General features: G+C 60.9%; 1 long non-coding RNA gene across 2 annotated transcripts; it reads right to left on the reverse strand.

Annotated features, from left to right (window-relative positions):
• Nucleotides 1-4829: 4829 nt before the first annotated feature.
• Nucleotides 4830-8536, reverse strand: LOC139042963 (uncharacterized). Of its 2 annotated transcripts, none has more exons than XR_011500059.1 (3): nucleotides 7145-8536; nucleotides 5622-5856; nucleotides 4830-5334 (listed from the first exon to the last, which is right to left on the reverse strand). It is a non-coding gene; the product is annotated as an uncharacterized lncRNA (long non-coding RNA). The 2 variants fall into 2 exon arrangements; XR_011500058.1 differs by having other exon boundaries at nucleotides 4851-5338; nucleotides 7145-7505.
• Between the last annotated feature and the right edge of the window lie 2108 nt (nucleotides 8537-10644).

The raw sequence follows: 10644 nt of genomic DNA on the forward strand, positions 1-10644 counted from the left end.
TTCTCGGAGCCCCGAGGGCTCCCTGGAGGCCGCCGGGGCCGCCGCCCTGCCGGGTCGACCAGCTGTCCGGCCCGGACTTGGTCCCCGGACCGGGGCGCGCGGGTCGACCAGATGTCCGCGGCGCTCGGGGCCGGGTCCCGGGTCTCTGGGTGCTCTGGGTGCGCTCCCGGCCCTCTGTCGGCTCCGAAGGCCCCGCGGACTCGTAGCCACGGGGTCCGGCGGCGCGCGGGTCGACCAGATGTCCGCGCCGAGCGCCGCGGGGCCGTGGGGCCGCGGGGCGCTCGGCCTTCTCGGAGCCCCGAGGGCTCCCTGGAGGCTGCGGACGAGCAGCCGCGAGGCCCCCGGGGCAGCCGCCCTGCCGGGTCGACCAGCTGTCCGGCCCGGACTTGGTCCCCGGACTGGGGCGCGCGGGTCGACCAGATGTCCGCGGCGCTCGGGGCCGGGCCCCGGGTCTCTGGGTGCTCTGGGTGCGCTCCCGGCCCTCTGTCGGCTCCGAAGGCCCCGCGGACTCGTAGCCACGGGGTCCGGCGGCGCGCGGGTCGACCAGATGTCCGCGCCGAGCGCCGCGGGACTGCAGGGCGCTCGGCCTTCTCGGAGGCTCGAGGGCTCCGGCGACCCGGCGGACGAGCAGCGGCGAGGCCGCCGTGGCCGCCGCCCTGCCGGGTCGACCGGCGACCCGACCCCCGTGTCTCGGGGGGGGGGGGGGAGCGGGTCGACCAGATGTCCGCACCGAGCGCCGCGGGGCCGTGGGGCCGCGGGGCGCTCGGCCTTCTCGGAGCCCCGAGGGCTCCCTGGAGGCTGCGGACGAGCAGCCGCGAGGCCCCCGGGGCAGCCGCCCTGCCGGGTCGACCGGCGGCCCGGCCCGGACTCGGGCCCCGGGTCCCGTGGCGCGCGGGTCGACCAGATGTCCGCGCCGAGCGCCACATGGCTGCGGGTCGCTCCGGCTTCTCGCAGTCCCGAGGGTTCCGCGGGCACGTAGCTGCGAGACCCGGGCGGCTGCCCTCCGCCCGGCTCACGGGGCGCTCGTGTCCATCAGCTGGTCGTGCGGAAATCCCGTGGTTGGCCTCCCTCCCTCCCTCCCTCCCTCGTCCAGCCGCCACGTTTTCGGGGTTCGTGCGACTGGGATGAAATAGACCTTCCCAACGTCAATCGGAGATCATCCATCATACCTCTCGAGTCCCCAAAAGCCAAGAAACACGCCAACCAAAACGCTTTTATTATGCCAACGGTTCCCGTTTTCATTCCTATCGTTTAGGGAGGTTTGGTGGCAGCAGCGGCCGAAAGCAAAAGGAAACCCGAGGAAAGCGGCTCCATCCACCAGGGCTGTGTCTCATCGGTGCCGACGCAGGAGGGACGGGCTTCGTTCGTTCGTTCGCTGCGGCCCAAATTCCCGGGCCGCCCGAGGACCGCTCGCACCGGCCCGAGGGAGGGAGCCCCGGCAGGCAGGATGCCTCCGGGGAAATGGCCAAGTCGACCGCGCGACCCACAACCCGCCCGACTCGGGGCGAGAAGGAGCATGGAGGAGGACTCCGTCCCCTAGTCGGCAGACGGCCCCGGGACAGGGACGTTCGCCAAAACCTCCCCAAGGCCGCTTTCCGTGACCGAGTCGGCCTCCCCGCCTGTACTCGTCCCGGCCCGAGAAACGAGACGCGGGGTGGATCGGGACCAGGCCACGCACCAGGCCGGCCGGCGCGGCATCCTCCCTCCCCCGACCTGACCTGACCTGGACGAACGCCTCCCCATCGCCCGCCCCCGCGAGGCTGATCCGTCCGGCCGGTGAGGAGGCCGCTTGTCGGGCGCCACCTGCTGCCCGGCATCCTCTTATATAGTGTTCGAGGAGGTCGACCAGGTGGCCCGGCCTGGATTGGGGGGGGGGGGCGCGGGGTGCGGTGTCCCGGGCGGCGGGGGACGGGGGGGGGTAGGAGTGGAGAGGGAAAGGTGGGCGTGGAGAATGCCGGGGTCGGGGGTCGGCGCGGGGCGGGGCGGGAGTTGGGGATAGGGGAGGGGCGGGAGGCCGTCTGGACATGGAGGGTCGGAAGAGCGGTGGTGACAATGATTTTCATTATCATTTAGAAAGAAGAACGTGGACTTCTTTAGAGGAGTCCTTTGAATAGCTTCTCCATTTAGTTAACATACATCCAAATGGAGGTCGGGAAACTTGGGTCCTGTTAACATATGGATGGAAGTGGAAAGAACTATCGCGATGACCGTCCTTGTGTTTCTTTTATTTTTTCTTTCTTCCTGCTCCCCAAAGCCGCCCCCCCACCCCCGCCCCGCCCCGCCCCGCCCCGCCCCGTCCCGTCCCGTCCCGTCCATAGTTGTAGGTTCCAGTGGTAGGTCTTTCGCGTTTCTGCTATGTGGGACGCCGCCTCGGCGTGGCTTGAAGGGCGATGCTGGGTCTGGGGCTGCGCCCAGGATCCGAACCGGTGAAAACCTGGGCCGTCGAAGCCGGGGGCCGGGGTGGGGGGCGCTACTTGACCGTTCGTCCACGGGCTCGGCCCCCGGCCCCTTGTTTTCTAGGGAGAGAGACAGAGAGACCCGATCCATTTTCCCTTGGCCTCTAAAGCGTGCGTGTGGTCGAAAGGCGACAGAGAGAGGGGTTCTGGTCCAGAAAGCCCCGACTGCGCCGCCGCGGGGATCGGTCGGTTCCGCCCGAACCGTCCGAGTCGGAAAGGAACGGACAGCTTTCCTCCTTTGGGCCCCTGACTTGGGACCGACAGGGGAAGAGGAACAGGCCTCTCTCCCTCACACCCTGGCCCCTTCCTCCAGGACGCCCTCCTTCTAGTCAGCCCGCCTCTGGCTTTTCCACACGCCGACGACCGCTCGTCGGCATGGACCCACCTTCCTTGGGGGACACCACCACACGACTCTCCCACTCGTCTGCCTGCCTTTCGTTGGCGTCGCTGCCAAAGGCGAGGGGTAGGGGTGGCGGTGGCAGGGACGGCAGGGGCCCAGCGGCTCTCTGGCGGGTGAGGAAGTCTTGCTGGTTCTCCTAGGTCGGTGATCTTTCTCGATCTCCACACACATTCTTCGTTTGGGGAGCCAAGAGACGCCCTCTGAGGAATCCCTATGGCCAGGGTCGATCACTTACTCGCTCACTGCCTCGGCCTCGGCCTCGGCCTCTGTCAGTCTTGTCTCTCTCCCTCCCTCCCTCCCTCCCTCCCTCCCTCCCTCGTCGGTCTCTGTGTGTGGACGTCTAGGTGGAGGCGAGGCAGGGAGGCCACCCACCCACCTACCTCGTGGTTTACCACACGCTCTACACGGAGGTAGAATTCCCATCCCACCGAATCCATCCTTTCCACGGGGCACAAGCCAGTGGCCTTCGGGAGTCTCTCTCCCCAAGGTGGCGCATCCGTCACGGCTATCTATTTCCAGAAGGTTTCCGTTTCCATCCCCTCCCCCCGAAAGAAAAAACGGCCCCACTCCCGGATCTGCCCCACCACGATCACCACCACCACTGCCGCCGCCGCCGCCGCCGCCATCTGCTGTCGCCCTCTAGGGTTGGACCGTTCTAGCTCTCTCCTCTGTGTGGAATCGCAACGTAGGTCGCCTTGGATGTCTGGCACCTCTCACTTAGCAGAAGGTTTTGGAGGCTCAGGCTGGGCCACGCTTTGGCCCGGGTCAGTGTTCCGTTCCTCCGGACGGCTTCCTCGTTTTCCACGAGAAGGAGCCGTGAAGACGGAAAGGAAGGGCGGATGGATGGCTTTTCCCGTGCTACCGAGTCCCTCTCCCCTTTTCCCCAAAGCGTGAGGGGCGGTCGAGAGGATCGTCTCTGATGACAAAAGTCAGAGGCACCCCGGGTCAGACACCGTGCGAGGCGTTGGTGTGTTCTCGAGAGGAGAACACGTCCCCGTCAGCGTTTCCTGTCGTTCTCGTTCCGAAAGGATTCACGCGCCACCCCGTCTCCCTCAAGGTCTTAGGGCTGTCGTGCTCCGCAGCCGTCACGTGTCGTGGATCCTGGGCACCACCACGCCACCCCGCCCCCCCCCCCCCCCCGCCATAGCTGTCGATCGCTATGTGGCACGCCTACGTTTGCCCAAAAGAGCAGTCCGATGGACAGCGTGGTGCTTTTCCCAGCAGGCAGGCAGGTGAGAGTCACCCCTCTAGAAGGTTTCCAAGCCCCGTTCCATTCTCAGAGGCAGCTCCTTTGGCCATCAAGGAGGCAGGCGATGGGGGTGGGGGTGGGGATGGGGATGGGGCAGGGGCCTCTGTCCCTCTGTCGCGGTAGAAATGATTGGGAAAGGAGGGACGATGGGCGTAGGTCGACCATCCTGGGCGGTGGTGCTTTGGGAGCTTTTTCTAGAAGAAGGAGCGAACGGCGTTCCCTGGGAAGGGAGGAAACCAGAGGAGGTCCCCCTCAGACCGACCTGGCACGAGAAGGACACACACTCTCTCTCTCTCTCTCTCTCTCTCCCTTTTCTTCCTGACTTGAAATCAGGAGACAAAACTCCCCTGCCAAAGGGGCCCTCCCAAAACGGGGAGTGAGGAAGACCTCCTTCTCTTCACGGCTGAAGTTCTCCCTGCCTTTCCTGGACGGGAAGGATAGCACCTACGCCCGCTGCCGTCGGTGACTTTTAGTCCCCCTGGAGAGGAAGAAATTCTTTCCCGTGGCCGAACCCTGGCGGTTCGTTCGTGCTGCAGAGGACGTGACCCTCTCTGACACACCCAGGAACCTCCTCGCTCCGGGTCGAGGAGAGGGAGTTCTGTTCTGTGGTTTAGAATGGTGCTTAAAAAGGGATGTCGCTTACAAAGGGTCCTCGTCCCCCTTCCTAAACCTAAACGGACGGCTCGGCTCGGAGGCGTGAGATACGTTTCGCATCCTCCTCGTCGTCTTCACTCAAAGTTTTATTGGAGTTTGGAAGATTTTATTTTTTGTCTTTCCTTTTTCTCCCCAAAGCCCCCCGGTACGTAGTTGTGTGTTCTTCGCGGTGGGTCCTTCTAGCGGTGGTATGTGGGACGCCGCCTCAGCGTGGTTTGATGAGCAGTGCCGTGTCCGCGCCCGGGATCCGAACGAACCGATGAAACACTGGGCTGCCTGCAGCGGAGCGCGCGAACTTAACCACTCGGCCACGGGGCCAGCCCCTTACTGGATTTTCAAAACAACTCCGGGGGCCGGCCCGGTGGCGCGGCGGTGAAGTTCGCACGTTCTGCTCCGCCGGCCCCGGGTTCGCCGGTCCGGATCCCGGGCACAGGACCCGGCACCGCTTGGCGAGCCACGCTGTGGCAGGCGTCCCACCTGGAAAGTAGAGGGGGATGGGCACGGATGTCAGCTCAGGGCCAGTCTTCCTCGGCCGACAGAGGAGGATTGGTGGCAGATGTTCGCTCAGGGCTCATCTTCCTCAAAAATAAAATAATAAATCGATTCGATAAAATGTCAAATAACACAACCGCGGGATCACGCTTAGAGTCACCCTTGGCCCGATGATGCCACTCCCCACCCCCCCCACCCCCCTGCCCCCCACCATTTGGAGGTGCCGTCAGTGGGATTCGTTCCTGTTTGTCCATCTTTCTTCCTCTTTTTTTTTTTTTTTTTAAAGACTGGCACCCGAGCTCATTGCCAATCTTTTCTTTTCTTTTTATTCCTCCTCCTTCTTCTTCTTCTCCCCAGAGCACCCCAGTACCTAGTTCTATATTCTCTTTGAGGGTCCCTCTGGTTCTGCCGTGTGGGACGCCACCTCAGCGTGGTTTGATGAGCGGTGCCGTGTCCGAGCCCAGGATCCGAACCTTCCAAGCCCCGGGCCGCTGAAGCGGAGCGTGCAAACTCAACTGCTCGGCCACGGGGTCAGCCCCTTCCTTCCTTCCTTCCTTCCTTCCTAAGGAGGAGGAGGCAGGCACTGTGTGAAGTCGCCAGTGAGTCTGTGGAAAGAGACGGAGGATTTCCCATGGGAAGCCGGGGCGGGGGACACGGACCGATGTCGTGCGAACTTGAAGGTGAAAGATCAAAAAACCCACACACGCCTAGAGCGGCGGGTTGCCCGTTAGGAGTTTGCTTGCCGGGCCCATAACGCAGGGCTCATCGATGAGCCAAACCGTCCGTGATCCTCAAGCAGTCTAGTAGGGTTAGAGAAAGGAGGGGGGCACTCTTTCTGCCCCAGATGAGGCGAGTTTCTCAGACAGCCACCCTGCCCCAACATCTTCCCTCCCTGCCTCCCGGCCCTTGGTGGACTGCGGCCTAAGGGTGGGGGAATTGAAGAAAGCCGTTCAATGGGAAAAAGCCCGAGGCCATGGGAGAGAGCTTCCTGCACTTGAATGAAGCCCTGACGCCAGGCCCATCGGAATGAATGGGCCTGACCTCCCCTCCCCCCTCCCCCCTCCCCCCTCCCAGGCTGGCGACTCGGCAGTGGAAGGCTAGGGGTTTCTTCCGAAATGGTGAACCGGCCCCCTTGTCCACAGGAAAACCACACACGGGTACAGCCTAGGCCGGATCTCAGGCCAAGTCGTCAGGGTGGCAAGATGATGGCGGATGAGAGGAAACTTGTTCTGGGACCGCACCGCCCCCCCCCCCATCGCCTCTCTGGCTGAGAAGAGGGCTGGGGAGCGGTGAGGGTCAGGGGGAGAGTGGGGGCGGGGCCGGGACAGGGACCACCGGGCAGTAGGACGGGAGTAGCCCTGAGGCCTGCCTGCCTGCTTCCTTCCCTGCCGGCGCAGGGCTGAGAGAGGCACGGGGCACGCTGGCTCCTGCCCCTTCACTCATTCGGGAAGCCTCCTGTTGTTGCTCCTGAGGTGCCGGCTGCGGTGACAGACAGAGCAAAACTCCTCTCTCTGTCTATTTCTTCAAAGGCCCGAGTCTGAGCTACGACAGATTCCCCTGTGGCTCAACCCGCAACCTCCCATCCTGCCAGACCAGACCCCTTGTCTAAAAACCTCCACTGGAGGAGCTCTTCCACCTGACTCGGAAAGGAAACACCAGCCCCGCCTCAGCCTCACACCCACCACCACCACCACCACCCGCCCCCCCCCCGCCCCACTCTCCTCCGGACCCAGATACCTAACAGAGGGAACAAAAATCCAAAAATCCTGCTGCTCTCCTTCTACCACCTCCACTTCAGAAGAGTCAGTCTCCCCCGAACACCTCAGACTCTGTGACTTCCCGCGGCCTCCCTTTCCCCGTCCCCATTCTCTCCCCGGACGGGCCCCATCTTACACTTGAACGACAGCTCCACCGCTCGGGGCAGCTGGACACGATGTCCCAAAGTGGCCCGGACGGTAGCCTGGTCGATTCCAAAGGACCCACGCACGCAGTCGGCCATAAACGTGGTGTGGAGATCGTGGACGTTTGCGGGCCTCTGATCAAATCACTGCTCCGGGGACCCCGGCGTCTAGGACCCGTCTTCTCCGTGTTCTTCACACCGTTGCTCCTGGGCCGGTTATTCTCTTCCCTCTCACTGACCTTAACGTTTTGTCTCTGCCATTGAATTTTGACTGTGCGAATGTGACTTGCCGCTGTAGGGCTGCGTGGATCTCTCAGGCATCCTGCTGTGCCGTGCGGGGGGGGGGGGGGAATCCTTGGTGGGTGGGTCGATAGACGTCCCTTTGGTTGTGCCCTGGAGGGGAGAGACAGAGGGGACGACTCAATCCACCACGAACGCTGATGTCGCTCCGATAAACCTGTAGCGGTGATTCTAGTTTATGGCCCGTGTCCTGAAAATAACTTCCCGAAGGGCCAGCCCGGCGGCACAGCGGTTAAGTTCGCACGTTCCGTTTTGTCAGCCAGGGGTTCGCAGGTTCGGATCCAGGGTGCGGACGTGGCGCCGCTTGGCGAGCCACGCTGTGGTCAGCGTCCCGCCTATCAAGGGGAGGGGGATGGGCACGGATGTTAGCTCGGGATCACTCTCCCGGGGCAAAAAGAGGAGAATTGGCAGCAGGTGTCAGCTCGGGGCTCGTCTTCCTCGAAAAATAAATTAATTAAATTAATAAAAACAACTTCCCAAACCTCTCTGATAACTTGAAGCTTTGAAGTTTTGCGAGGTGAAATCAGGTGATAAAAAAGTCCACGGACAGGGGCGGCCCCGTGGCCGAGTGGTTAAGTTCACAAGCTCCCCTTCGGCGGCCCAGGGTTTTGCCGGTTCAGATCCCGGGCACGGCACGGACACGGCACCGCTCGTCGGGCCGTGTGGAGGCGGCGTCCCACATGCCACAACTGGAAGGGCCCTCAACTAAGATAGACAACTATGTCATGGGGGGGATTGGGGGAGAAAAATCGGGAGGGGGGAAAAAAAAAACAAAAACGGAAGATTGGCAACAGGCGTTAGCTCTGTGAGGGCCGATCTTCCTCACCCAAAAACTAAAGTGAGATGAAATCAAATAAAGCGAAGGAAAAGATAAACCTATGAAATCCCATGTTTCTAAAAGTGGCCAAGTGTTTAGACATTGGCCAAGCGACGGAATGCTCATGGGAAGGACAGTTCCTAATTGCTGGCTTCTTAGTTTTCACCAAAATTAAGGTTCGTGAGGGTTAAAAAATCTACTTAACAAATGCGATGAAAGCCACTAGGCCGGCCCGGTGGCGCGCTGGTTAAGTGTGCCTGTTCCGCTTCGCCGGCCCGGGGTTCGCCAGTTCGGATCCCGGGGGTGGACGTGGCACCGCTGGGCGAGCCACGTGGTGGTAGGCGTCCCACATATGAAATAGAGGAAGATGGGCACGGAGGTGAGCTCAGGGCCAGCCTTCCTCGGCAAAAAGAGGAGGATTGGCAGCAGTTAGCTCAGGGCTCATCGTCCTCAAAACAAAACAAAACAAAACAAAAAGCCACTAAAAGTGAATATGGGAAACATCTTTGTGTTCAAGGAAAGTGAGATGGCTGCCTTCAGGCAAGAGGGCCTAAAAAGTAAAGATCGTTTTGTCTGTGAAAAGGTGATCAAAGTTTCACGGGGAAAATAATCTGAGAAAAAGGCCTGTTCGTGGTCAAGTGGCCTAAAATTGGAACGAGTGGACAGATAGAAATGGCGAGCGATAGGATCTATGGGAGTCTATGAGGAAGCCATTGGGTGTCGGCCTAATTCGGCCTGACAGTGTTTTTCGAAAAGGGCCTGACGTGGCCGTCGAGCACGCATCGCATCGTAGATCCGCTTTACACATTTCCTACGGCAAGAACCAATGCCCTTAAGGGAAAGGAGCAGCTTCCCCGTGCTCGGGCCTTTCCTTAAGGAGAGGCATCTTTCCTTAGGCTAGGAGCGGATGGTTGCGCTCACCTTTGACCATCCGGCTCCCCTGTGACCACCCAGGCCCAGACAACAGACCTGCCACCCAGCAGTGTCTGTCGATCGCTGTGCCGACAGAGCAGTCTCGCGACTATCATCCAAGGGACCTTTCGATCCTATGTGAAACGTCCTCTCTGGGGGTCTAGAAGCACTCTGTACACCCCACTTCCCGGGCACCCTCTCTTCCTTCGGGAAGAAAGGCCCCGGGCCACAGTCCTCACATTTTAGCTCAGAATAAACGCACCCCGATTTTCACGGATAGATTGGTTCCGGATTATTTCCGTCGACAGAATGGAATCAAGTCAATGAGTTTCAAGATCGGAGGGAAGCTGATGCAAAATCAGAATTTGTTTTTCTCACTCCCGAAAGGATACTTTTCTCTAACTTCTAGTCTCCTCCTGATAAAGACATTGGAAAAGGTTTCTCTTGACCTCTGAGGGAATCGACACCAAAGACAGAGATCCTCCATTTTGTCAGAATGATTTCCTAGGCCTCCAATGGAGGAGGCCTCCCTCGGACGGGAGCTCAGCTTTTGTTTTGCAACAGTTTTCCTCTCTCTGCTTGCCTTTAACATCTCCTTTCCCGTTCTTCTTTTTTGGAAGGGAAATACGTGCACCGCTGGGGAAAAAAAAAAAAAAAAGAATTTTCTAAATGACCAAAGAAGATCTACGACTGTTGTTATTTTGGTTTCACGGAGCAGTTCCACGTCCACATTTACTCCATTTTAAACACCCACACACACTCACAGCACGGCGCTGTGAGGATGTCCCGGGGAACTCGATTTGTGGAGGGAATGGCTGTGAGGTCTCTGCCCCCCAACCCCCACCATTTGGGTGCTTCTGCTTGTTGATGAGGACGGGAAGCCCTGCTGAAATCCATATTCTTATCACCACACGTGCATCTGCACCCATGCTCCCCCCCGTGTGTCGTCTTTGGGCTTTGCTGTGGCCCCGTGCGGAGGGAGACCTGTTTTGTGTTGTAAACTTTTCCGCGGCCAAGCGGCTCGGTCCTTTCCTCTACGACTTGTGGGCTCTGTCTGTCCGTCTGCCTTAGAGAGACCCTCTGGGCCGGAAGTGACAGGCTGCACACAATTCCTGACAGACTGCGGACAATTCCTCCGTCGTCACGGTCCTTCTCTGATGACGTGCATGGTTTCGGTTTGACAGCGACCCCCACCCCCCACCCCGCCGTGATTTTCTAAGTCCTCCCGGGAGCCCGGGAAGTGCTCGGGCCGCTCCGGGAAGCGGGGGCCGGCAGCCCCGGCCTGCCCCGTGGCATCTCCGGGGACTTTTCCACCTCTGTCCGCGTCAGCCAGCCGGCAGCCCCGCGCCCGGCCCGGCCCAGAAGTCACGTGGGGAGTCTGTCCCCTTCCTGGCAAGCCCACCCACCCCACCCCCCTCCCCGCCGATTTTCCAACACCTCCTTCTGCGCCCAGGGTTGCCCTGT

Source organism: Equus asinus, unplaced genomic scaffold (assembly GCF_041296235.1).
Source record: "Equus asinus isolate D_3611 breed Donkey unplaced genomic scaffold, EquAss-T2T_v2 contig_117, whole genome shotgun sequence".
NCBI lineage: Eukaryota > Metazoa > Chordata > Mammalia > Perissodactyla > Equidae > Equus > Equus asinus.